The 25,705-nt window shown below is 45.3% G+C and overlaps 1 protein-coding gene across 6 annotated transcripts in view; it reads left to right on the top strand.

Moving 5' to 3' along the window:
* CPLX2 (complexin 2) overlaps positions 1-25,705 on the top strand; it is a 167,529-nt gene that overhangs the window by 113,234 nt on the left and 28,590 nt on the right. Inside the window, exon 1 of one of the 6 annotated variants that reach the window (XM_048488678.1) lies at positions 23,141-23,213. The exons of 4 other annotated variants lie outside the window; for them this stretch is intronic. The gene's annotated coding sequence lies outside the window, so the exon portion shown is untranslated. One more of the 6 variants, XM_048488675.1, reaches the window with a different exon arrangement.

The following is a 25,705-nucleotide window of genomic DNA, read 5'->3' as shown; positions in this document are numbered from 1 at the left end:
TTCTCAGTGGGGCCACAAATACGGTAGCCACATTGGGAAAAATCCCAGGGATAAATAGCTGTGGTCTTGGCAGGCAGCTCCGCATGATAGGCTGGCACACAACTACCTCTTTTCAGCTGCTAATTGCCATAAAGGTGAATCATTAACAGTGCCTAGAGGAGAATGCAGCAGTCCATAGATCAGGCTAGTTATGGGGAAAAGGGGTGAACTAGGAGGAGGCAGAAGCAGCTCTGGCAGAAATAATTTAGCTCTGTTTCCTGGAAGTGTGAGATAGCTTGTGGGAAGTGTGGGTCCGTGATGGCTGCCAGATAAAATAATGGTTGAAATGTGAGACTGTGAAGTTGGAAGAGGGGTGCAAGAACATTAGACAAGATTCACAAAACGTGTGTCTTTTGCTCCCTTCCTCCATAAGATATTTCTATCTTTCATTGCTAAGCCTCCCTCTGGGATAGTATTCCCTGGTAACTTATTTTACATATGCTTCCAAAGTTGTGCATCCTAGAATGATTTGCATATTCCAAATACTAATTTCCTCTTCTCCTCAATCTTGTGTTTTATCTCTTGTTCTGCTGGCTAAGTACATCCACACACAGATGGAGACAATGAGAGGAATTCAAAGCCCCACAAACACAAAGAAGCACAAAGACAGCCCAGCACACACCTGTAATCCCGCCAAGGCAGGTGGCCTCAAGGAACAAACCAATTGGCGCAGGCCAGGCCTTTTTCCAGCTGGCACTCTGTCACCTCCTTAGTGTAGATTCAATGGCCTGAGAATTTTATCTGTCTCTCCTGCTGATTAGAATTAAAACCAGGAACAGAACATACCCAGCAGTGGAAGGGAAGGAAAATATACACTGTCTACTGTAGCAAATATTAGTTGATGTGCACAAAATGTTCCACTGAGGGGCCTGAGTGATTTGGCTGTACAGTTTGGGATACAAGATACAGAGGTGCTGGTAATATTCATCTGTCCCAGTCCAAACTCAGGTCGAATCCCTGCTTGAAATTTGCACGCAGATCCAAACCTGTTCATTGTGAAACCGTGTCCTCTTCATCAGAATTTCTCCCTCCCCACTGCAGCGAGCACATAGCAGACACACCCAGTTGCAGAATTCTTAGCAATCCCCACTACCAGGCGAGCTGGCTTCGCCGGTCTCCCCTGATTGGCTGGCGTGCCTTGATGGGGCGGAACCTTTTCCCACTGCGGAAACGTACATTGTAGGGGCATGACCAAAAAAACCAGCATGTAAAGGTTTAACATTTAACTGTTTAACTGTGCAAACAGTTAATCATTACCTGTGTAAACCATTAACGATTCAAAGTTACACGTTTGACTGTTTAATGTTTGGGTCCCCTTCTGCTGGCCGATCGCAAAAGCAAAAACAAAACCAAGGAAAGGCTGCGCGCGCATCGCAGTGCTGATTGGTTGCCTGAATTCCGCGTCACACTCCAGGGCGGGAAACGAATCAGGGTTTAAACCCTCATCCCTCCCCTCGGATCAGCTCTGAACCATGTTAATGGGGTCTATGCCACTTGCAACCAGGTCCTGCCGGAACGCGGATTAACAGGGAGAACGAGCGCCAGAAACGGAATCTGCCACGCAAGCAATGGGGAGGCCGTCCCTCAAACCTGGTTAGTTTGTGTTCTGAAACCTGGCTAAGACAGTAGTGGGGATTTGACCTCAGTGGTGGTTGAGGTTGTAGAAGCTTAAGGGTCTTGCTGCTAACACTACCAGCTTAAGCCCTCATCAAGGAAAATTAGGAATCCTATTATACATGTCTAGGTAAATATTTACCATTCCCTGAAGCAAAAATATTTATTCAGGAAAAAAAGGAAAAAACAATTAGCTGTTTTGATGAACACAATGGTATCCCACAAGTCCAAGAAAGCTTTTCCTCACAGTCTGGATATACAGCTAAAAATCTTTGTTTCTGGGTTTCTGAGTTGTCCTGGGGTAGAGATTCTGCCATGTCCCATTCATCTTACATGGGAGAACATTGGGAAACATCCAAGTTGAGAGCATTAATCTTAGCAGCTTGTGGTTGGTATGGACCAGAAGACTTGCCCTCAGAAAAGATTTTGGAGGCCTGCCTCTCCTCCAGTTTCATCCTAACTGTCAGAAAAAAACACAATAGTGGAAATTGCAATGTAGGCATACTCCATCTATGCCTACACAGTATTTCACTAAGGAGTACTTAGCTTCACACCACCTACATGTGACTGCTTCAGATATGAAATCGACCTTCATGGAGCTTTTGGTTAGTGGGAACACTTCAGATCAAAAAGGAGAGAAAGAAATGGGCTTCAGTACCATTTCAGTGTCTTCCCTGAAGGGTGACCATCTGTCACACATTTTGAAAATCTCTTAAGTGGGTTTCAAGTCACAGTGAATTATTGAGGGAGCACTATACATTGTATCAACTTTTCAAATGTACTAGAAAGATTTTTTAAAGAAACAATAATTGGTCAGATATCTTATTTTGAAGAGTAGAATGAAATGTGGTTACTGTACTATGTACTTGAGGGGCGAGGCCTGTACATGAGAGGCAAAGAGATGAAACACGATAGGGAGTTTGGCTTTCCTATGGTTGCCACCTCAGGGCTAGCAAATTTCTGGAGATTTGGGAACAAATCCTATAAAGGGTGGAGTTTAAAGAGCAGTGGAAACTCAGTAGGCATATGAGACCAGGTGTATGACACCAAGGCTGCCCTTTCCCCCAGGAGAAATGCTCTCTGTGGTCTGGATTTATTATAATTATAGGAAAACTCCTGCCCACAACAGGAGGTTGGCAATCTTCCTCTTTGCTGTTTCTCTGTGTGCTGCACATTTACTTTGCCCTGTAGAGTTCAGTAGGAAGGAAGGCAACATGGATGTATCCCGATCTCATCTGGTCTCGGAAGTTAAGCAGGGAAGGGAGACCACCTAGCAAGACTCTGCAAAGGAAAGCAATGGCAAACCACAGCCCATTACGTAAGGGAAGCTTTCCGCAACCAGAGGAAGCATTCATCACACAGTCACTGCTTTGGGGCATGTTTCTTGTTATTACCCTGTCTCCCTGTGCTTCTCACCCTGTCTGCAGTAGGGCAGGCAGTACCCTTTACCCTGGAGTTCAGCATTTCTTGTTGCAGGGCTATTCGTTGGATTGACAGCATCTCCCTGTTCAGCCCAACACAGCCGCATGTGTATTCCCACTGAATGCGATAGAACATCCCCTCCATCCCTGGAAAAAGCACCTCTTCTTACTAGTCCAATGGTTGAAATAATACTTCTGAAAAGATTCCTTGTCCATCACCTGCCCACTGTTTCATTCTCTGGTGGAAAGGAAGGGAGTTAAAATTATGGCGGGGTGCAGACCTAGAACCTGAAACAACATCGTCCACATTTTGGAACACTCGCGCAATTCTCACTTGTCACTTTTCTGTGCTCTGTTATACCTACACAGGCTGTTTTGCATGTCTTTTGTCTGAGCACACAGAAGACAGCAGAGGGAAGGGGGTCAGGGGCAGTAAAACCATCTAGCAGAATGAGAAGGAAGCAGTAAAAAGTCGGTCACAACAGGGGAAATGGGGAAGGCATCCATGGCAGCACAAGAGAGCAGAAGCTAGGTAGGCTGGTGGAGTGAAGCTGTCCAAGGCAAAGCTGTGCTCACTGGCAAATTCCCCCCACCCACCCACCCCCAGCAGCGAAGAAAATTAAAGTTGAGCTTTAAGTGGTGTCATTTGGCATGGGGAGAATGGAAATTGAAAGCAGGACTCGGGGAAATACATCTGTACCAGAAACCTTGCCCCAATGGACATTCACCCCTGCTGCGTGGAAGACATCTTGTGCATAATGGGCCCACCCCTGCTTCTCACTAGCCTTGAAAGCTCCTTAAGTAAGTTGGCTATGACCTGACTGCACTCTACACCCAGAGAGAATTCAGTGGAAACCATTGTGATTATGGCGGTTTCCGCACATGCAGGCTTACAGGCTTGCATCGGCATGATTGATGCCGATGCAAGCCCTGGGGCCATTCACACGAACGGCCCCACAGGCTGCGTAGCTGGCGGAGCACGCTCCGCACAGCCGCGCAGCCCCCCGCACAGCGGCCTACCTTTTCCCTGCCTTTCATCACTCTGAGGAGAGAAGGGGACACGCCCCCTGGCCAGAGCGATGGCTGAAGCGACAGAGGCAAGGAGGCGTGTCCCCTTCCCTCCTCAGAGCGACGAAAGGCAGGGAAAAGATAGGCAGCTGTTTGGGAGCACCACGGGAATACGCCAGCGTCCACCCGCTGCTGTTCGCTCAGCAACGGGTGGCAACCGGTGTATTCCATAAAACTTGCCCCCCGAGCGAGTTTCAGAAGCAGCATCTTCGTGCCACTTCAGGGGAGCCAGGACAGCGCTCCTGCAATGCAGCAGCGCCTCCTGTGCGAACAGTGCCCCAGGGACCGTTTTTTCCCGTCCCTGGAGCGCTGTTGTTTCCCCGTGCGGAAACCGCCTATGTCTCTATCACCATTGTCTCTCCCCTTCGTCGGCGCAGCCTCTGTCTGGGTAGGGGATGGAAACTTTTGCTCATTTTCTACTATGTGTGACGACTTCCTGGAAACTGGTTATTTTGTTCAAATATGGCAGTGATTGGGCAAAGTAGTATTTTGTTTCTTCCTCAATTCCATTGGTATCTGCTTGTCCTTGGAGCATTCTCCCGCCCCCCACCCCCAAAGATCAAGAGTATAAAAACTGCTTGTTTTGAAAACAACAATCCTTGGAGTGTACTGAAAAGAGTTTGTCCTATAGAGCTTCGTGGTGCTTCCCAGCTGTGGTCTCACCTGACCAGCTCTGTTTCCAAGTCCTTGAACCTTTCAGAATTAATTTATTAATGAGCCTTGGACAATAGTGTGAAGGGAAAGACACAATTAGCATGAGAGCAGGAGGGAAGCACTTTCTAAACAAGAGAATAAAAGACCTGCAATTTCTCGCCCAATATGCAGCAGAAGAGCAAGAACAACAACAATAAAAGACTAAATTTCAACAACAAAAAGAACTCATATTGGGGAGATCTGTCATGAGGATGGAATGGAGTCAAGAAGAAAAGAAGAGGGCATGGAGTTTTCCTTGTGGCTTCAGTCATTTGGTAGTGATCCCAATTCCACAACAGGGGTGAAAAGAAGCCCAGGCTAGATGGAACTGATTGCAGGGGGTGGGGGGAGCACAGAAGGGAAGTAATAATGGTGAAGAGATGGGCAGCTAGAAAGTCTACAAAGAGTGTGACAGAAGACACACAAGGAAGTCAAAGGATATGGAGACCCATTTTGGAATACACAGGGATGTCATTTCATATAGTAATGTATAACTAACATCCTCATATTGTTCAGAAGTCTGCTGACAGCTTGAACTCATCACAAAAATAAACTTGCTATTAGGGTAGGTTCACTCAGAAGTTTTATTTAATTGGGAATCAAATACATCGAGCCAGTGTTTTGGTTTATCCTCTTTATTATATAGTTGCAGTGCCATATCAGCCATTTATTTCATTGGTACTATATAAAGGACTGCCATCTGTCTGTCTCATTTTTTATCCTACTCTTCCGCCAAGAAATTCAAAGTGGCTTTCTCCCATACAAACCTACCTAGAACTGAAGGTCTTCTCCTGCTTCACTCCTCTTCCCTGTGAGATTGTGTAGTGCCTGGAGAGAGTTTATTTTCAGTGGGAGCAGCAATGTCAATTATAGAGTATACTGGAAGGCAATGTCGTGTAGTGGTTGGAGTTTCTAGGAGACTCAGGTTTGAGTCCCCACTCTGCCATGGAAAGTTTGGAAACTCAGGTGGGCTAAGTCATACTTTCTCATTCTAATCTGGAAGGGTCGTCAGGAGGCTAAAATGGAGAAGAGGAATTATGTAAGCTGCTTGGGGGCTCAATTGTGGAAAAAGGTAGGATATAAATGAAGTAAATAGGGAATAAACAAAGCTGAAGATGGAGGCAGATAAAATGTTAAATGGTTAGTGGGAAGGAGAATAAGAAGCAGGGAATGGCAAGGACATTATGGCTGCCATGAGGAAGAAAACAGGAAGTATTGTGGGCAGGGAAAAGTGAATCACCCCCCAACCCCAAAAGTTCTTGCAGGTTCCTCACTGAGCAACCTGACTCGGCCTGGCAACTGCTACTGCACAACTAAGTCCAGCCCAGTCCAACAGCTGGTATTGTGTTGTGTTTTCACAAAGGCGGATTCCGCAGGGGCTGGGGCAGTGGTGTTCCACCAGTATATATGATGCCGGTGGAGCCCCAGGGCCATCCCCACACAGAGGTGCGAGCGGCACCAGAGCGACCACTGTCCACGGAGGTGCCTCTGCACAGAGGTGCCTCTATTTCCTTTCCCCACACTCACCTTCTCTCCTTGCCAAGCTCTGTAGTGACGGGGAGCCATGTCCACGCTACCCTCCAACCCCCGGGGGTCACAGGGCAGCGTGGGCATGCTGCCCCATTGTTGTGGAGCTCAGCAAGGAGAGAAGGTGAGTGTGGGGTAAAATAGAGGTGCCAAAAAGTGGTGCCTCCAAGCCGGTGCCGTTTACATGGCGCTGGCAGGGAAACACTGTTTCCCAAATGTTTCCCCAGAGAAAATCGCTGCCTTGATTCAGAGATGGCAGCCGTAGAAACAGCGCCCCTGGAACTGTATTTTTACCATTCCAGGGGTGCAGTTTTTCACCCATGTGGAATCCACCAAAGAGAGGCTTCCAGGCAGAGTAAAGAAAACAGAAAAGGGGAAAGGCTACAGTATGAAATAGTATGCTAGGGAAAATAAGATGCCGCCCACAAGTACTTTGCCTCTCTTGTTTTGTTTTGAACTGATTTCACTCAATACTCTTTTGTGAATTTTTGTCTAATGGATAATTTGTTTATTAACTTTTCAATTGAATTAAAAATTCATAACTGCAGCTGGTATCATGGGCAATAAGATTTCCTTGTTTTGCTGTAGTTGAGCTTCCCAACACTTGGGATACCCTATCCTAGACACATATGAATCTCCTTAATAGACAATTACTGGCAGTAGTGAATAGCCATGACCCTCGTAGACTTTGAATTTAGTGGTTACTGAATTCTTTCCTGTGTGTCATGTTTTTCCCATATGAAAATGTAAAAAAAAAAAAAAACTCAGCATTTTGAATTATTTCTAGAAAGTTATTTCTAGAAAGCTCTGCCAAGATTGTAGCACTGGTATACTTTGTTCCTTGTATCTTGCAACCTATTCCTGACAAGAGGCAAGTTGCCATGTTCTGCAGAAGCAGATGCTTCCATGTAGTCATTAAGAGCAGTTCTATGCTAGACATGATAGGGTAGGGCCAGCTACCCCTATTTCCCTGAAAATAAGACATCCCCTGAAAATAAGACATATTAGAGGTTTTGCTGAAGTGCTAAATATAGAGCATCCTCCAAAAGTAAGACACAGCAAAGTTTTTGTTTGGAAGCGTGCCCGACGAACAGAACACAGAAAAATAAGACATCCCCTGAAAATAAGACATAGTGCATCTTTGGGAGCAAAAATTAATATAAGACACTGTCTTATTTTCGGGAAAACAGGGTATGCACTATCGGCGGGGGGTTTCCCTGACTGAATCTCCGATCTTCACCATTTTGAACTGAAATGTAGCTGTGTGGAGCTGCCAGTTAATCCAGAAAAGTAACAGAATAGAGCAATGTAACCCTTTCCCCCATACCATTTTCCCAGTAAAAATTGCCTTCTCCCCAGCAGTTGTTTTCCTGTGTGTGAGAGATACAAATGTGGATTCCCCCTACTCCCCAGGTCAAACAGGGTATCCTTTACTTAACTTTTAAAAAATTGTTTGTTTAGACTAACATTTAATTTTACAGCGGTAAGAACCTACAAGAAATACAATTTTTAAAGGAAAAGTAGATGGGGCAGGCGAGTGGGTAGAAAAAGAGAGAGACAGCAACCAGGTTGACTTTCTGGAGAAAGCATAGAAAGGGTTTTTGAAAAATCGCCCACAGTTAAATCAAAGAAGAAGAGTTTGGATTAATACCCTGCTTTTCTCACCCATAAGGAATCTCAAAGCAGCTTGCAAACTCCTTCCCTCCTCTACCTGCACCAGACACCTTGTGAGGTAGGTGGGACTGAGAGAGTTCAGAGAGAATTGTCACTAGCCCAAGATCACCCAGCAGGCTTCGTGTGTAGGAGTGGGGAAACAAATCCAGTTCACCAGATAAAAGTCCGCCACTAATGCAAAGGATTGGGAAATCAAACCTGGTTCTCAGGTTAGAGTCCACTGCTTTTAACCACTATACCACAGCAGCCTAGGTAATTTTTTTTAAAAAAGAAGGGGGTTGAAGAGAAAAGCTGGGAAATCCAATCATGTTTCTCTTGTAGAATGTACAGTATAGCCATAGTTGCTTAGCTGTGAAGTTACAAAATATCTCAGAGTTCCAGCTGAAGCAAGAACAGTAACATAGTAGTAAGCGATCCTTACAGGCATCCTCACTATAAAAAAGAAGCATTGGATTTATACTCTGCTTTTCTCCACCGAAAGGAGTCTCATACACTCGCCTTCCCTTCTCCCCCGCCCCAAACAGACACCTTGTGAGGTGGAGGTGGGGGCTGAGAGAGTTCTGAGAGAACTGTGACAAGCCCAACATCACCCAGCAGGGCTGCATGTGGGGAAGTGGGAAATCAAACCTGGTTCACAAGATTAGAGGCCTCCACTTATGTGGCGGAGCAGGGAATCAAACCCAGTTCTCCAGATTAGAGTGCACCTGCTCTTAACCTTGTCAGCCCTGTAAAACTGTGTTTTCCCATTGACAGCATTTCCCACATTGATGATGTCTCAATTGCTTACTGATTTAAATGGGTGGAATTTTTATACTACTTTCATATTCTTTTGTCTGAGGGGGCAAAGACATTGCCTTAAGCAGGCTGTGGGGAAGTTGTCACGTTTTGTCTCTGTGGCCCTGAAGGGAGTCAGGAGTGCACTCCGTAAGCAGCCTGCTAAGAGTGCTCTGTCCTTTGTTAACAGGACCACCTCTGGAACCACCAGACAGCCATGCCATCTAACAATATCATGGGCAGATAAGGATGGAGGAAATCAGAACAGGAAGCTGGAATGAGATTGGATTGGGGAGTAGAGAAAGGAGACAGGTGGAGGTGCTACCCACACATGCCTTCATCCACAGACCACACTCTGTATTTTGGCAGCTTGCTTTTATATTGCTCTGTAGGTTTGGTAGCCATTCAGCATTTAGTTAATCATGAATATTCAGTATGTTTCTAATGAAACTGAAGCAGAGGACAGACCCTGACGGCTCCACAAGTGCTGCAGCAACAGTCAGTAGTCTATAGCTCAGAGTAAGTGGCAAAGAGTGCAGTTGGAGAAGCACTACTTTTACCAGTTTAGCAGCCTTGGTAGGTAGAAACGGTGGGGATGATTAATCGTTCACAAAACTGGTCTTCAGCCATCAAATTAACATTGTTTGCAATACCCATTCATTGTCATGTGGAGCACCTTCTGTGATTGCCTCCGTGATTTCTTCACAATTCAAAACGAGCAGCTTTTTGAATAGTTATATCTCAGCACAGACACAACATTCAACATGGCAGCTGGCTGAACAGCTGCTGTTGATGTATCTTCAAAATTTTTGAGACTTGTTTGGATTACCGTAAATATCCATCGGGGTCATCAGTGGAAAAGTCATGAGCCCTTTAAAATCAGCTGTGTTAAAACGTATATGCTAGGGTTCCACCTGCGTAGTTAATTTTATTTATTTATTTATTTATTTATTTATTTATTTATTTATTTATTTATTTATTTATTTATTTAAAATATTGCTGTGCCACTTTTTCACCCAAATAATTTTCCAAGGCAGTGAACATCAAAATATTAAAACATTTCAACATTAAAACAGCATTTAAAATAAAGTATATATAAAATTAATTCAGTAAAAACATATGAATGCATATTAATTTGCAGCACTCAACATACTGGCACATACCCAGCATTTTCTTGAACAAACCCCAGTTTTCAGGTGGCACTGAAGTAAGGTATACATCCAGTGGTTTGTTAACACAAATAAACATGCTGCGCTTTGGGAGCCAGGCAGGAAGGCAAAATGGACAAACGTGGATTAATAGGTAGACTAGATGTGCACCTTCCTTGCCAGGATCAAGATAGCCAAGGAGGACACCCCTTTTGTGTGTGTGTTTGTTTTCTGTTGGATGAGTTGGGCAGAGAAGAGAACAGCTACAAGAAATCTGATGTTACATTGTGATTATAATCAGACTAGAACATGGAACAATGAGGTCCAAATACCAGCTATGCCATGTATATTCAATGCATGGCCTTGGGCTTCCCATAGTCTCCCAGCCTAACCCACTTCATAGGGTTAGTATTGCCAGTTAAGTGCTGGCAACTCTCAGAAGTGTGGCTGGAGCAAGACTTAACAAGAAGTCTTTAGGTGGTGTGACATCACTTCTGGCTGTATATCCAAAAGTGATGTAACTGTATTATGGGATGCTCTAGGATTGTTGTTGTGAGGATAGAATGAAGAATAGGAACTCTACAGCATCCCACAATTCAGTGATGTCACTTCCGGTTATGTAGCTGGAAGTAAAGTTGTAACATTGGAACATTGCCATTTCTCACTGCCATCTTTTTTTCTCTCTGCTACCTACTGAAAGTCATGGGCGGAAAGGAGAGCATCTTTAGGGGAAACCCCAACTGGCACAAGGTAAATGGCAACCCTACCTAGGATTTTTGTTGTGAGAATAGAATAGATAGGAAAACAATGTGATAAGTCATGTTGAGTTTACATTAGGGAGGATAGCGGGATATAAATTCTAAAAAATTAAAAATAAATATGAGGAAAGCAATGAGAAAAAGTGCATGTGTAAGATATTTGCAGTTAGGCTGAAATGGCCCCACAGACAAACACTGAGACAGCCAGGCAAAAAAAGAGACAAGACTGAAAGGCTGCAAAGCTCTTTTTCAAAATACATATACAACGAGAATATCCTACCTAACCCAATGTCCCCCCAACTTGCTTGAATATAAAGCAGTCCTCCGTGATGTCCTATTAGATTGATGTACATGTCTTTTTGCAGATTTGCAGGTTGCCTGACATGGGTTGAGAACATTATGAATCTGCAAAAAAAAAAAAGCAGTGATGGTTTTCCTTTCTTCCTGCAGTACCTTAAACAGGATGGGAATCAACATTAACTGGAACCATTCAAATCTGGGTTCTGCCTGGAGCTCGATGCTGTTTTATTATCTTTGTCTAGGGATGAAAAGGGAGAGCGGAGAGTCAATACTCCTGAAGCTTTCAGAGGCATTCAACATTATTAAATGTTAGATTCTTCCAGGATGCCTGGACGACTGGATGGAAATTCAAGGCAATAAAGGACTATTAGGGACCAGTGATATTGCTTTATATTGCAAAGTCCAGCAACCCAGGCCACTAGAAACATCTACTATGTACCGTATATACTCGCGTATAGGCCGAGTTTTTCAGCCCTGTTTTAAGGCTGAAAAATGCCCCCTCGGCTTATACACGAGTCACTGCTTACCAGCCTCTTCAGGCCTCTGCCGAGGCTGGGGGTGTGGCCAGGACGACCTCCCTGTGGCTGCACAAGCCACTTGTTGCTACCATCCTCAGAGGGTGAAGGGGAACCCTGGCTGGCTGCTTCAGTCCCTGAGGGTAGTGGAGCCCCTTATCGGCAGTGATTCTCTGATGTCACTGCCCAAATAAGGAGCTTCCTCCACTTTCTGAAAGTTGCTTATGTAGCTCCAGGCAGCTTGAGGTGTAGGGAGTTCCTTATTTGGGCAATGACATCAGGGGAGTCACCGCCCAAATAAGAGCCTCCCGCCCGCCAGCTGGCTGGAGCTTCCCCTCAAGCCCCAGGAGGCAGAGGGAGCTCCTTATTTGGGCAGTGACTGATTCCCTCCCAGTGTCACTGCCCAAATAGGGGCTCCTCCCTCTAACCAGGTTTTGGGAAGCCCAGACGCCTTCCCTGGAGAGGAGTTCCTTATTTGGGCAATGGCATCAGGGGAGTGCTGCTTGTCAGAACTCCCTCTGCCTGCCAGCTGGCTGGGCTTCCTCAAACCCAGCAGGAGGTGGAGGGAGCTCCTTATTTGGGCAGTGACTCCCCCTGATGTCATTGCCCAAATAAGGAGCTCCCTCCGCCTCCCGGCTTCCCACCTTTGGCTTATATGTGAGTCAATACATTTCCCCAGGTTTTGGTAGTAAAATTAGGTGCCTTGGCTTATATACGAGTCGGCTTATACACGAGTATGTACGGTATGTATGGTATCTGATGAAGTGAGTTTTGACTCACAGAAAACGTATACCCTGAAAGAAATGGTTGGTCTTTAAGATGGTCCTGGGATATGTGGAATGGTACAATATTGCCCTGTCTCATCAGATTTCAGAAGCTACGCAGGGTCAGTAGTTGGATGGGAGGCCACCAAAGAAGATTTTGCAGAGGAAGGCAATAACAAACCAGCTCTTCTTAATCACTTGCCTTGAAAACCCTATAGGGTCACTATAAGTCCACCGTGACATGACAACACTTTACACACACACACACAAGGTGGTGCTGGTAAGTTGGATATTTTTCCTTTCTGTGTCCAGTTTGCAGTGAGGGAATTGCAGAAAGATACGGTCCTGACATTCAACACGGCTTGCTCAGGACAAGTTTCTGTGGACTAGTGCTCAAGTGGGCTTTTTTCAACAGTTTGGATGATGGGGCTGAATTGCACGAGTGGCTCTGGGTGTGATCCCACAGCCCGTTTTGTCTAAATGCTGCTTTCTTGCACCATCCTCTCCTAGGCAATTTCCCCACTCAATTCTTCAACTTTCACAAAGTTAAAAAAACAAAAACAAATTCTCCCCAAGTGTCTGGGAGACAGTTGAGAAAGAGACAACATTTAAAATCAAAGTAAAGGAAAGAGACATCGAGGGCACTTCTCTGCAACAGCCCCAGTGTGTCTGTGAAGCTGACAGAGCAGGTAATTGCAAGATCATTCCCCCATTTGTCCCAGCGATTAGCTTCTTTCTAAGTGATTTCTGTTCCATTAAGTATGTACAAAATGCAGTCCTCCCCCTTTCGCCTACCTTTGAAAAGTTGCTGCTGTGGCCTGTGAGCACTAGCAGTTCTGACACCACTTTACTAGTTCAGCAAGATTGTAGCCTTTGCTCAATTGACGCTTTCTGACAGTTCAGCAGTGCCTTCGAGCCAGTCAGTGAGGTGGTTAGCAGGCAGTGGAGCAAAACTATTGCAAGGGGTCTGTTCAGTTTGGTGCAGTGCAGAGTTCCTTCCCCAAGTTTAAGCATCCCACTTTGAAGGCAGACATCAAGCTGAATACTCCAAGGATCAATAATGCCATTGGCCGCTGAGGGCTCTTGTGAGTAGGGCTGTGCTGTATGCATTAGTCCTTCAGCAAAATGCTCCTGCGACAGTGGGCTGAGTTACAGAACTAAGATAGTAACAGGCATGAGGTTACAGCACTTATGAATAAGGTTATTTTCCCTCTTCAAACCCTAGTAAATGAATAACATTAACTGCCCCTCCTTTTCAAGTGGCCATTCCATCACCACCCACTCAGTAGTTTCTCGTAGAAGCCTGCTGATGCTGAAAAGTGTGGTCAAGTTGCAGCCAACTTAGGTTGACCCTAGAAGGTTTTCAAGGCAAGAGATGTTCAGAGGTAGTTTTCCATTGCCTATTTCTGTGTAGCAACCCTTGAGTTCCCTGGTGGTCTCCCATCCAAATACTAACCGTGGCTGCCCCCCTGCTTAGCTTCTGAGGTTGGGATAGCCAGGTTAGGAAAGAGTCCTGATAGATAGATAGCTAACAAATTATTTGTCATTGTGGTTTGTTCATTAACATAAAGTAAAGTAATTCCAGTTTATACTGGAATAAATGTTGTTGGTCTTTAAGGTGCTATTGAATACCAGTTTTACATTTTCTATATCAGACTCCACCTCCGGAATTGTTTAGAGTTACGTCATTGGTCTATGAGGCAGGTTTTCAAAAGAACAACATAATGGTTTTATAACATTTCTGAGGTTGACAGACCAGAGAATTTTTCAGCCTAACAGCCTATGTTTTCCACAGTGGGGAAACAAAGAACGCAAAAACTCGGGAAACCATTGCTTCTGTTATCTCATACCAGTTAGTCTTCACTGATTCTGCATGTTTGGTATTCCCTTATAGATCTCTGTGAGTGCTAATGCTTATTTTTGAAAACCAAAACCAAGAGGTCACCCAGTGAGTTCCATGTCAGAGTAGAGATCTGAACCCAGGTTTCTCTAATCTGCCTTTCTAGCCACTGTGCTAATCATTGCTGCAGAAACAGTCTGTGATATGGGGGCTTGGAAAGGAGTCCAAAATGTTATATCCCCCTGTTACTAACTTATCTGTTTATCTTTTTTTTAATCTACTGGACTAGCTCAAGTCCTTTGTGTGAATTTAAGCAGCACTGTGAACTTTGTGTCCTATTTAAGAACTGATTTGAACTAGCAGCATTTAGGAGAGTATAATTCATCTGAATGCAAAAACAGAGCCCAAGAAAGGTTTCCAATGAAAGTAAAGAAGCTTGCTTCTCTCCCACCTGTTACCTCCTTTATGCACATTCTCCTACACTCATGGGGCCAAATGCAGTGCTAGTGGGGAAAGTCACCCAATTACACCCACACACTCCTCTGTTCTGACACTCAGTGAACTGACTCTCTGGGGGGAAAATTGCCTTACTGAACACAGAGAATCGGCAACCATAGTGACACCTACACAAGTCAGCATATAAGCCGCTCTAGCATACTTAGCTCTTGCTAACGATACCTACACAGAACATGCATATGCACAGTCTATACATAACATTGCTACTACTGTGTGTATGAATGTAATAGGCCAGACCACCACCACCACCACCTCAATATCATCAGATCTTGGAATCTAAGCAGGATCAGATAGATACAGGTATAGATATGTCAACCAATTAACTGTCAGGAATTTCAAAAAGTAGATTTTAGCTAGACTTGATCAGAGGTGACTCCTGAACAAAGTACAAGTATAGCCTCTCTGCACGCAATATGTGGGCCAGTTATCATTTAAGAAGCTACACATTTAAGAGATTACAAACTGGTTGCCTCCAGGGGAGAGGGCAGGATAAGCATTTGGCAATGTGGTCCCATGCGGAGTTGTTCCAATTTAAATTCATTGACTGTAGCAGGCTTAGAGACGACTATTCCTGTATAGGATTACACTGTGGGAAACTGATAAGCTTCAGTGGCACCCTGTTCACCTAGTCCTGAACTCAGTACATTACATAAGACACAAGTCCCGGATCCCAAAACCGTGTCCTTTTATTAGCTTCACATGAGTTGCAGGTTCCCCTCATTTCCACCACGCACCATTCCCAGTTCAGATCACCACTCTGGCATGCACGGCAAAGGGGCATAAGCTTCTTCATTACCACAGTGCTCTCAAATATTTCCCACATAGCAACAGTCTTGGGGAATGCACTGTTTCACACATTTGGGAACCCCCTGTTTATCATTCTAGGTTTCCCCAACAAATAAATGAGCCATTTTGGTTCAGAAAAAATGTGGAGAGGAGGCTGAATCCCACGCATGCAACTATCACAGTAAACATCAGGCACTGTGCATGAGGAAATTGCAAGTACGCAGAAACTGTTATCTTTGCTGTTTTGCTCCCCTGAAGTTTGCTATTATAGTGAACAAACAGAACCTATGAAAAATTGCAGGGAAGGAGATATTTCCTCATTTGTGATGAGTGAAACTGTGCACAGGGATGAGTCTGACCGCATAACCTTAGCCTCTCTCCACAGGGGCTTCAATTTACAGAACCCCCTCACTATACACACCACCCCATACTGATAGATATTTCCTATAAAAAGTTGCAAATATGCTCAGTAGTCATGCTGAGACCTTGGCAGGAAACGTGCTCTGTTTGAACTACCCCAATTTCATGAGAGGGGAACTTCCTAGTCATGTTGCCTCACCATTGCCAGGCAAGTTCAGTGAGCATAGCACCGTGTCATTCAGTGTTGGGCTTATGCAGTAGCTTATGCAGTGTTGGGCTTATGCAGTCATCATCTTTTATGACTGCTTTTTGCCCAGTTTAAGCACTAAATCATCTTGAGTGCTGGAGAAGAGGTAGTCTCCCTTGGAACCCCAGTCATTAAATTGGCCAACTTGTGCAAGTCATGTGCCGTTCGTCCCCTCTTTGCACCTGTGGTGTCAGATGCATCCTGTAAATGACTGACTTAGGATAGAATGTGGTCCCTCTTTTTGCACCTGTGCAGTCAGTAGCATCTGTTCGAGAACTGATTGCAGGATTTTCTGGGTTTTTGAGCAAGTCTCAAATTGTGCTAGAAAACAGTGCAATCATGCAAATAGGCACATCTGAATTCATTAGGATGCATCCAAACAGCTTGCTGAACAATCAGCACCCTGCTTGCAGCACACAGGCAAGAGCAGGAGCTGAACTGACAGGTGTTCCAGCAGACTACTTCAGACACACCTGCACGTATGCATTCTTACAAGAACATGTGCACATATGATGACATTTATTTGTTTAAGAAATGTAGGAGCTACCTTTCCAGAGACCTGTTTCAGACAGCTCACATCTGAAACAAGATAACAAAACAAACAAGTCATTAGAAACAAAATTCTAAAAGCAAATTAATGGGATGGATCAAGACAATTGGCAGTTTCCACTGATTCCCCCTTCCTGCTGCAGGCTGCCTGCATGTCTTTCCTCATGGTCCTCTATTTCTCTGGAGCAATGTTTTGTGGAGATCAGTGGTCTGCCAAGGGAGGAGGAGGCAGAAAGGTTCTATTCACCTGATGAGAATTTTAGTCTGGATCCAAACCATTAAAAATAAGACATGTCACAAAAACAACATAAAACAAACACTAAATAATATATTGTCAAAGACTTTCAAGGCTGGAATCAGCTAGCAGTTGTGGGGTTTCCAAACTTTGTGGCCGTGGTCTGATAGTTTTTGCTCCTAAAGTTTTGCCTGCATCTATGGCTGGCATCTTCAGAGGCATGTCATGGTACGGTGTGTCACAGAGAGAAACATGCCTTTTTGACATGCCTTTGAAGGTGGCAATTGTAGATGCGGGCAAAACATTAGGAGCAAAAACACATCCCAGAAAACCCACACAACTGAACACTGAGCAGCTAAAAATGATATTCACAAAACAGTTCTCAGGATGGAAGCAGATTATAGAACAGTTACCATCATAACCACATTTGTGCATATATGCACTCATCTTGATACGTATTTCTCTGCTCTACAAGCTCCAGTAATGGTAAATGCCTACGTATACTTGAATATGCATTCAAAAATATGTGTCATTTTATAATTAGCTGCTGAAGTCCAGTTTTGCATTCACTTCCTGGCCATGCCAAGTACATTCCCCAAAGATCTGTATATGTTTCAATGAAATGTAAATTAAACTACATGTGGGAACAACTGTAGGTCAATATATAAACATAATTCCTATATTTTCAACAGATTTGCTTCTCTTGCACTTTCATTCCTTCTGCATTGTTTTGCTTTTTAAAATCTCTGTACCAAACATTGTCATTAGCATTACTGATTAACTCTCAGTGTCTATGGCATGACCATGGATCATTAAAACCATCTGAAATATGGGCTTTCCAGCAAGTAGTTAGTTCCGCCAGTAAATAAAAATTAAAGTTTGGAAATATCCAGTATAAATCATTGTAAAGTACACAATAGTCATATTTTATCAGGGTGACTCTGCAATATGTCTGTTCCAAAGATGATGGCTTTTAAATATGAAAAGACTGTCAAGTATATAACATTTTCTGTCTGTCAGTGGAATATAAATATAGGCAGAGAAGTGTTGGGGGTGGGAAGAAAGGCAGTCCTATAGAGGCAGGTGAAAAGACTTCATAGTTTTCATGGGGCTTTTTTGTTTGTGGCGTTTTTGTTTCTAGGTTTGGAACTTGGCCATGTACTGGGATAGAAATGCCGCCTTAAACATTAATGGGGAACAACTCAGCCCATCAAAATCAGGGTGAAAAACAGACTACTTATCTAGCTGCTTCATCACTGTCTTTGAAGAATTTATTTATATGTGGTACAAACAGAAATTTCTCTTTTTAAAAAAAAAGACAAAGAATGGTCCCATTGGCCAGGATTCTATAGCTATCGAGGGCTGTGCTTGATGGAACTTTTGAATGAATTCATTTTCTTAAATTGGTTCCATTGATAAAAGAGATGAGGGATGAATCAACAGTTAAAAGGTCAGATTCAGAAAGGTGAGTCATTGAAAAGGTACAAAGATTGTATCATCTTTATCTAAATGCTATATTAATGCAGAAAGCTGGGCAAAATAATTCTTTGATTGTAAGACATTATGTCATAATTTAACAAGAGAGTTTGAGATGCAGTGTAACAAGAAAGAAGCCATATGGCTTCTATCTCATTTTGTAGGAAGCAGTAGTGAAAGCCACTTGTGGCACAGCTAGTGAAAGCTACTTGTGGTGGGAACAGCAGTAAAAAGGGATTGGATGGTGGAAACAGGCAGTGGAACCACATAGAAGAAAATATCACTTTGAGTCATATTCTGCTAGCCCAAACTTTGAATCTCTCTTTGTTGTGAGGTTATCATTCCCAATGGCGTAGCACCAATGGGATGGGGGGTGCACAATGCACCAGGGGCACGCCCCTGCGGGGGTGTGGCGAGGGCATTCTGGGGGCATGGTGGGGCGGGACAGTGGCGCAGGGTACATGCGTGCACTGGGCACAGTTCCCCCTCGCTCCGCCTCTGATAATTCCTTCTGCTATGTTCTGTTCAGGTTTTTTTTAAATCCCATTTGAGATATTCTGATTTTATTTGTATTTTGCCATCTGTGGCATCATTAACTTTTTTGTGCTTATCCAGCAGCTTTGAGTGATTTCATTTAATATGTATTTATGATGGCAGTGTTGTTTTAGGGTGAAACCTAAAACAACACTGCCATCATAAATACATATTAAATGTATGTAAGCATTTATCTAAGTATCTTAGTATACAGTGTGCTTTCATGATGTAGCAAAAATGCTACAAATGAAGCCACTAAAAAGAGCCCCCTGTATGCAGATAGTGCTTTTCAAGCTCTGTGCTGGACATTTTAAAATTCTCCTGTAGTGCAGAGTGACCAATGCAGCAACAGGAACAAAGCAGGCATATTTTCCAATGTGATTGTCTTACTCAAAACAGGAAACAATTGCCTTTGGTAGCAGAGTCCAGAGAGAAGCTGTTTGCTTCCTTGCAACCTGTATCTCTCTGTATTATTTTAAATGAGCAACAGAAACCCAGCATGCTGAACAGATTTTATATATATTGCCCAGTGGTTACTACTTGCCCCTGTGTGAGTCAGACATCTGTGAAGGTTCAGAATATGAGTCAAACCTAGTTTAGCAACTGTATACTAGGAAGTCCTGTGTTCAAATATCAGCTCCGTCATGAGTACAGTAGATGACTTTGGCCTACCTTTTTTCTCTCAGTCTCTGCCTCTCCCAGCTCTGTTCGCAATATGAAAATGATAATAATACTGATCTAACTAGTAGGCTTGGTTAGTTTGTAAAGCATCTAGAGCACTGCCTCTACTGGGATTCTTGGACTAGAGAAGTTTTAATAAAGCGCTTGGGCCTTTAAAATGTCAGTTTTGTAGACATGTTTCTTACAATTTGATAGCAAGGTATATGAACATGCTATATACCATCTGTGCCTGGATCTGTGCCTTTGCTCTTTCCAGTGTTCCCATAGTAAAATTGTATCCTGCTTCCTTTGCTGCTATGGCTTGGACTCATGTTTGTGCATGTAAAGTGCAAGTGAAACCAACTTATGGTGACCCCAGCAAAGGGCCGTCAAAGCAAATGAGAAGCAGAGGTGGTTAGCTATTGGCTCCTCCTTTTTGAGAGCCTTCTTTGGTGGTCTCTCATCCAAGCACTCACCCTGCTTAGCTTCTGAGATCTGACAAGATCAGGCTATACCATGCCCTTTCCCTCCCTTGGACTCCATAGTGCTCCTCTTATGATTTATCCCCACCTCCGCTCCACCTCTTTCTCCCTCTGCCAAACATGTAAGCTCCTCAGGGCAGGAACCTGTACACTTTCATTTCAATTTCAATTTTAATTCATACCCTTCCTTATCCCCAAAGGGCTCAGGGTGGCTAATGACATGGTAAAACTGTATATAAGTATAATAGAATAAACAGTAATGAAACAATAAGGAGATACATTAAACTAAAAATAAGGATCAAAATTACAGATGTTGACTTAAACATATAACTTGTCAAGTGTCATTGCACATTGATATTCCTATGTTAATAGTAAAAATGAATCACTAGAATAATTGTCAGTTTTAATGTCATTTCCAAGTGCAACCACAAAGGGTGCTTCCCCATAATCAGCAGATCGAATGGTTGGCATCAGATGTTCAGTCCTTTCCCTGTTGCTATTCCAATTTTTCTAGGAGCTGATTTGTTATTTTTTCCCAGTTATTGTGGAATAAAAACCACTGTTCCGTTGTATGAGTGGCCTTTGTACGGATGTTGATAAAAAGTAGACTTTAGCAGAGTCATGATCAGAAGAGATCCTCTCCCGGGTCAATGGAAAAATCCAAGAGGCAAATGATTTCTAGTACCCAGTACCTACTGGTGTGTGTGATCCTCCATTGCAGTTTTGCATGCAGCTAATGCTGTAACAGCATCAACTGGTTACAGAGAATGACCCCAGCGTGGGACCAGAGAGTCATGTGGCACATTTATTATGGCATCGGTTTTTGTGAGCCAGAGCCCATCCCATCCCAAGACCTAATGCCTCAGAAAATGTGTTGGTCTTCAAGATGCCACAGATTCTTTCTTGTTCAAACTACTACACCAGGGGTGTCAAACTCAAGATGTTCATGAACTACAATTCCCATCAGTCCCTCCCAACATGAGCATTGGCAAGGGCTGATGGGAATTGTAGTTCATGAACATCTGGAGAGCCACGAGTTTGACACCTGTGTACTACACAGTGACCCTATGAAATCTATCACTGTCAAGTCTACTTTTTCAAAAGCATCTTTTGCATTTTCTCCAACATCTCCTGTAAAGGAGATGATTAGCTCATGTAGATAATTTGCCTGGTTATACAACTGCTTTAAAAATTAATCATACTTATAGCACATATTGAGCTTGGCAGAGCAGTCACAGAAACCGAGGACAAGTTAACAGAGACCAAGCTTTTTTCCCCATCAGGTGACAGTGACCTTTTATGAGATTTTCCCATCCACTCATCAGAGTCCTGTCCACAGGTTTTGCTCAAAGTGGTCGATTTTCAACAAAATACCACACCTACGCAAATTACAGTGAGAAGGATGCTACATATGCTTGATATAAATGTAATACAAAACCAAAAGAGCAATCCTAAGCAGGTCTTACTCAGAATTGTACTAAGGTCTATTCAGTGGGGCTTAGTCCCAGGAAAGGGCACAGCAAGCCTCTTCCACAGAAACTCTTGGAAGAATCTAAGGCTCATTCCGCACATGCAGAATAATGCACTTTCAAACTGCTTTCAATACTCTTTGAAGCTGTGCAGAATGGCAAAACCCACTTGCAAACAGTTGTGAAAGTAGTTTGAAAACACTTTATTTTGCATGTGCGGAAGGGGTCTAAGATTGGTTGACAGTAGTAGCAACATTTCTGGGGCAAAACATTTCTGGGGCAAAACACATGTTAATTGCTCCAACAAATACAGCCATTCCCCAAGTACCTTCAAAGCCATGTGATAGGCTTCCACAGAAAAATACTGGCACATCCAAGGATGGTCAGCATGTGTATTTGTCAGTAAGAGAGAGAGAGAGAGGGAGGGAGAGAGAGAGAAAGTAAAAAGCCCTGCAGGCAGAAGAGCAGGCAGATTATCATAAAGGGTCTGAAAGAGCCAGGGTGGTGTCATGACTAGAGAGTCTGACTAGGATCTGTGAAGCTACAGGTTCAAATCCCAGCTCTGCTGTAGAAGCTTGCTTGGTGATCTCGGACAAGTCACATGCTCTGAACCTACCCTACCTCACAAGGTTATTTTGAAGATAAAATGGAGGAGAGGTGAACTATAAGCTGCTTTGGGTCCCACTCAGAGGCAGAACAAGGGGAAACTGCGCCCGGGGCGCACGTGCAACCTGCACCCCTGCTGCAGCGTTGCCCCACCATGGAATGCCCCCGCCACGGCCCAGCCACGCCTCCGCCGCTGCTCCACCCGGGGCATCCCCCTGCTCCGTGGGCACTACGCCACTGGTCCCACTATTGGGGAGACATGGGATATCAGTCATGAAAATAAATAAAATAATCATGATTTCCCTCTTATCAACAGTGTTGCTGCACCTGTTTTTTTCATGTCACGCCTATAATGTGAACAGTTTTTACTATTCCCATTTTATAAATGGAAAACTGATGTTGAGGGGAAGTGCAATGATCCAGACCCATCCATCCAGAAAATCCAATGCAATTGAGGTCAGTTCCAAGGTCCCAGATTAAACTCTAGCCAAGAAAGAACAATTTAACTCTGCTGGAGGAGCTGCGTCTTTGGGGTGAATTTTGTTCACGTGATCCTAAAGGGTGAATCTTTCCCTGTCATAAGAATTTCCACTCATTTTCCCCGTATAAATGAAAACCCAGTGAGCTGCTTTTGTTTTTTACAAGCCTTGGGCAGACTTCCCGAATCCAGCCAGTCATTGCTTCCCAGACTCCTTCCCCCAATGCCATATTTTTTGTCCGGGGGTTCCCATTACCGTGGAGTCCCTCACGCCATTGAATTACACGGAGTCCCTTTTGCTGTCACATAACAGGAGGGAAAATGCAGAAGGGGGTTTTGGTTGCCCCTCCTGTCTGGAGGCCGGTGACTCCTGGGAACTGCCCCCTCCCTTCTTCTAGGTGCCTAATTGCAGGACCTCGGGGGCTGACCAGGGTAGGAGATAGATGCTGTTTTGCTCTTGGCGGCGGAGCATGATTAATATCAGTCAGCCAGATGGGTGGAGATGACAGGAATAATGAAGTAGCTCGTTAGGGGGACGCTGCCTGGAAGGTCAAGAGAGCCGGGATGAATGTCGGGGTGGGGGAGAGGAAAGCCCTTCTTGGAGAGACGCTGGCGAAGACAGACCGGGGGGAGGTGGCTCCCCGGCAGAGGAGGGTCAGCTTGGAGGAGCCCGAGCGAGGGTGAGCCGGCCCACTCCGCCAGGGTGTGAGAGGAGAGCCGGGCAGGCGCGTCAGGGTTTGAGAGGAGCGATTGGCGAGGTGCTGTCAGGCTGCAGGGAGAGCGGGAGGCGGGCTCTGCGCGCAGGACTTGGGAGAGCGCCTGCCTTCCCCGTCGCCGGGCTTGCTGAGCGCCCCGGGTGAGTGAGTGAGGGGCCAGCGGCGCGGTGCTGAAGGGACAGCTCCTCTGCGCGGCGTGGACCGGGGGGCGGGGAAGGAGGTCTCTTGCCTCGGCCAAGAGCCGCGGTGATCGGGGGGGGGGGGAGGGAGGGGGCGTTTCTCCCCGTCCTGCCTCCAAAGGCACCCGAGTAGAGGCGACTTGGGCTTTGCGAGGGCGGCAATGACGGAAACCGCCTTTGTAGTTCTCCCCATTCTTTCTCCATCCAGAAGGAACTTTTAGCACAGCTCGGGCTCTTATTGTGGGGTAGAGGCAGGGGGTCCCTGTATCTCGGAGCTGTGCGCAGAACAATGGCCTGAGGGCGTTGTTGAGTGTCCGGGGCGGAGATGTCCCTGCCGATCTGGCCCTCCGCTGCTTTGCCCGCGACGGCAGAATTGAGGGGCCAGCTCCAGACTGCGCGATCTGGGCTTGCTTTTGGGCGCTGAACGTCCGGCTGGGACCGCGGACTTCTGTCCTGCTCTGCATGTTAATAACTCAGCAGTGCGGATGGTGGTTGAATAATGCGGGGTGTGGATAGAAGATCGGGGGCAGCCGCATGTTATTCGCCACTAAGGAAAGAGAGGGAGCTAAGGAGGGGAATGAACTTGGGGAGGGGGCACGTACGCATAGCTAACTCCAGTCACATACACACAGGCGCTCTTTCAGACAGACCAACAGGCTGCTCTGACACAGGAACCGTCGCAGGAGATTCAAATTGAGCCCCGCGAGTGATTTCTTGCCCACGCCGACCCGTGATCTTTCAGATCCCCTTGCGCCCTCCGTCTCGATCTCTCTGGACTGGCGCAGTTGGAAATCGACGCGCCCCTTAGGTTCTCCGCTAAAAGGCAAAACATTAGAGTGTATCCCAAAAACTCGCCTACTGCTTCGTATCGAACGAGACTGAAATGTTCACACCGGGGATGGAAACGGGAATTGTCCGCTCTTGGCGGCGGACGCAAGAGAGGAGGTCTCGTTGAGATCCGCGGCTCCTCTCTCGGTGCCTGCCCGGTTGGCAACACCGCTGGTGCAGGACTCCAACCACGAGGAACACACACTCGCTGGCCCGGTAGGCGCTGGGTCCCGAGGCTGGCGCCAGGGAGCAACCACATCTGATTCAAAGGGGGTGAGGAGCGGGAGAGACCCTCATTCCAGGAAGTTTGCTCTGGGCTTGGCTCAGCAGATAAAGGCAGAAATGTGGTGTGGTCTGTTTTTGGATGCCTTTGTGGGATGTGTGAGATGCATGCTGCCACCACTCTCACACCCTGAAAGTAGCCAGATTAATGCATGGTGGAAGATTGCAACCTTCTTCTGGGAGGGGGGCGGGGCGCTGCCTGTCAGAGTGGTCTTTAGATGGAGGTTGTGCTCTGCATGCCTAGCAAAGAGGGTCTCTTTCCTTTCTAGTAGCTTGCTCGGCAGACTGCCTGGATGCTTTCAGATAGGGACTGTTGTGGTTATCCACTGGGAACAGCTTGAATTTACCTGCTGGAATGGCTTGAGCTTAAGCCCAATAACTTTTTCCAAAGATTTAGTCCTGCCTTCCTTACCTGACTCTTCCCCAGTGCCAGCTGTCTGAAAACTTCTCTGTCACAATTTCCTTGACTTCCTCAATCTGCCTTTCTTTGGCTGGACCTCTTGGGCTAGTGGCTGGTGCAGCAACTCAGCTTTATCCTTGATTCAAGCCCCTTAGAAACTGGCAAACCCCTCAGCATTAATCTCAGGGAAAGAACATAAGAACTAGCCTGCTGGATCAGACCAGAGTCCATCTAGTCCAGCACTCTGCTACTCGCAGTGGCCCACCAGGTGCCTTCCGGAGCTCACGTGCAGGATGTGAAAGCAATGGCCTGCTGCTGCTGCTGCCCCCGAGCACCTGGTCTGCTAAGGCATTTGCAATCTCTGATCAAAGAGGATCCAGATTGGTAGCCATACATAGACTTCTCCTCCATAAATCTGTCCAAGCCCTTTTAAAAGCTATCCAGGTTAGTGGCCATCACCACCTCCTGCGGCAGCATATTCCAAACACCAATCACACGTTGCATGAAGAAATGTTTCCTTTTATTAGTCCTTACCCCCCCCCCCCGCCCCCAGCATTTTCAATATATGCCCCCTGGTTCTAGTATTGTGAGAAAGAGAGAAAAAGATGGCTTGGTGCTTCTGGCCAGGTGTACCAGGTTGCATCATAACCACACTAGAATGGAGATTCTAACTTAAGAAGGAATCGCTCCCCCCCCCCCACACACACACATGCACATACACACTTACATTCCTACTCACACATGTGTCTCATCAGATTTCACAAACA

This window comes from Sphaerodactylus townsendi, linkage group LG03, assembly GCF_021028975.2.
Source record: "Sphaerodactylus townsendi isolate TG3544 linkage group LG03, MPM_Stown_v2.3, whole genome shotgun sequence".
Taxonomy (NCBI): Eukaryota; Metazoa; Chordata; class Lepidosauria; order Squamata; family Sphaerodactylidae; genus Sphaerodactylus; species Sphaerodactylus townsendi.
The sequence above is the reverse complement of the archived record's forward strand: the minus strand, read 5'-3'. Positions and strand labels throughout refer to the sequence as shown.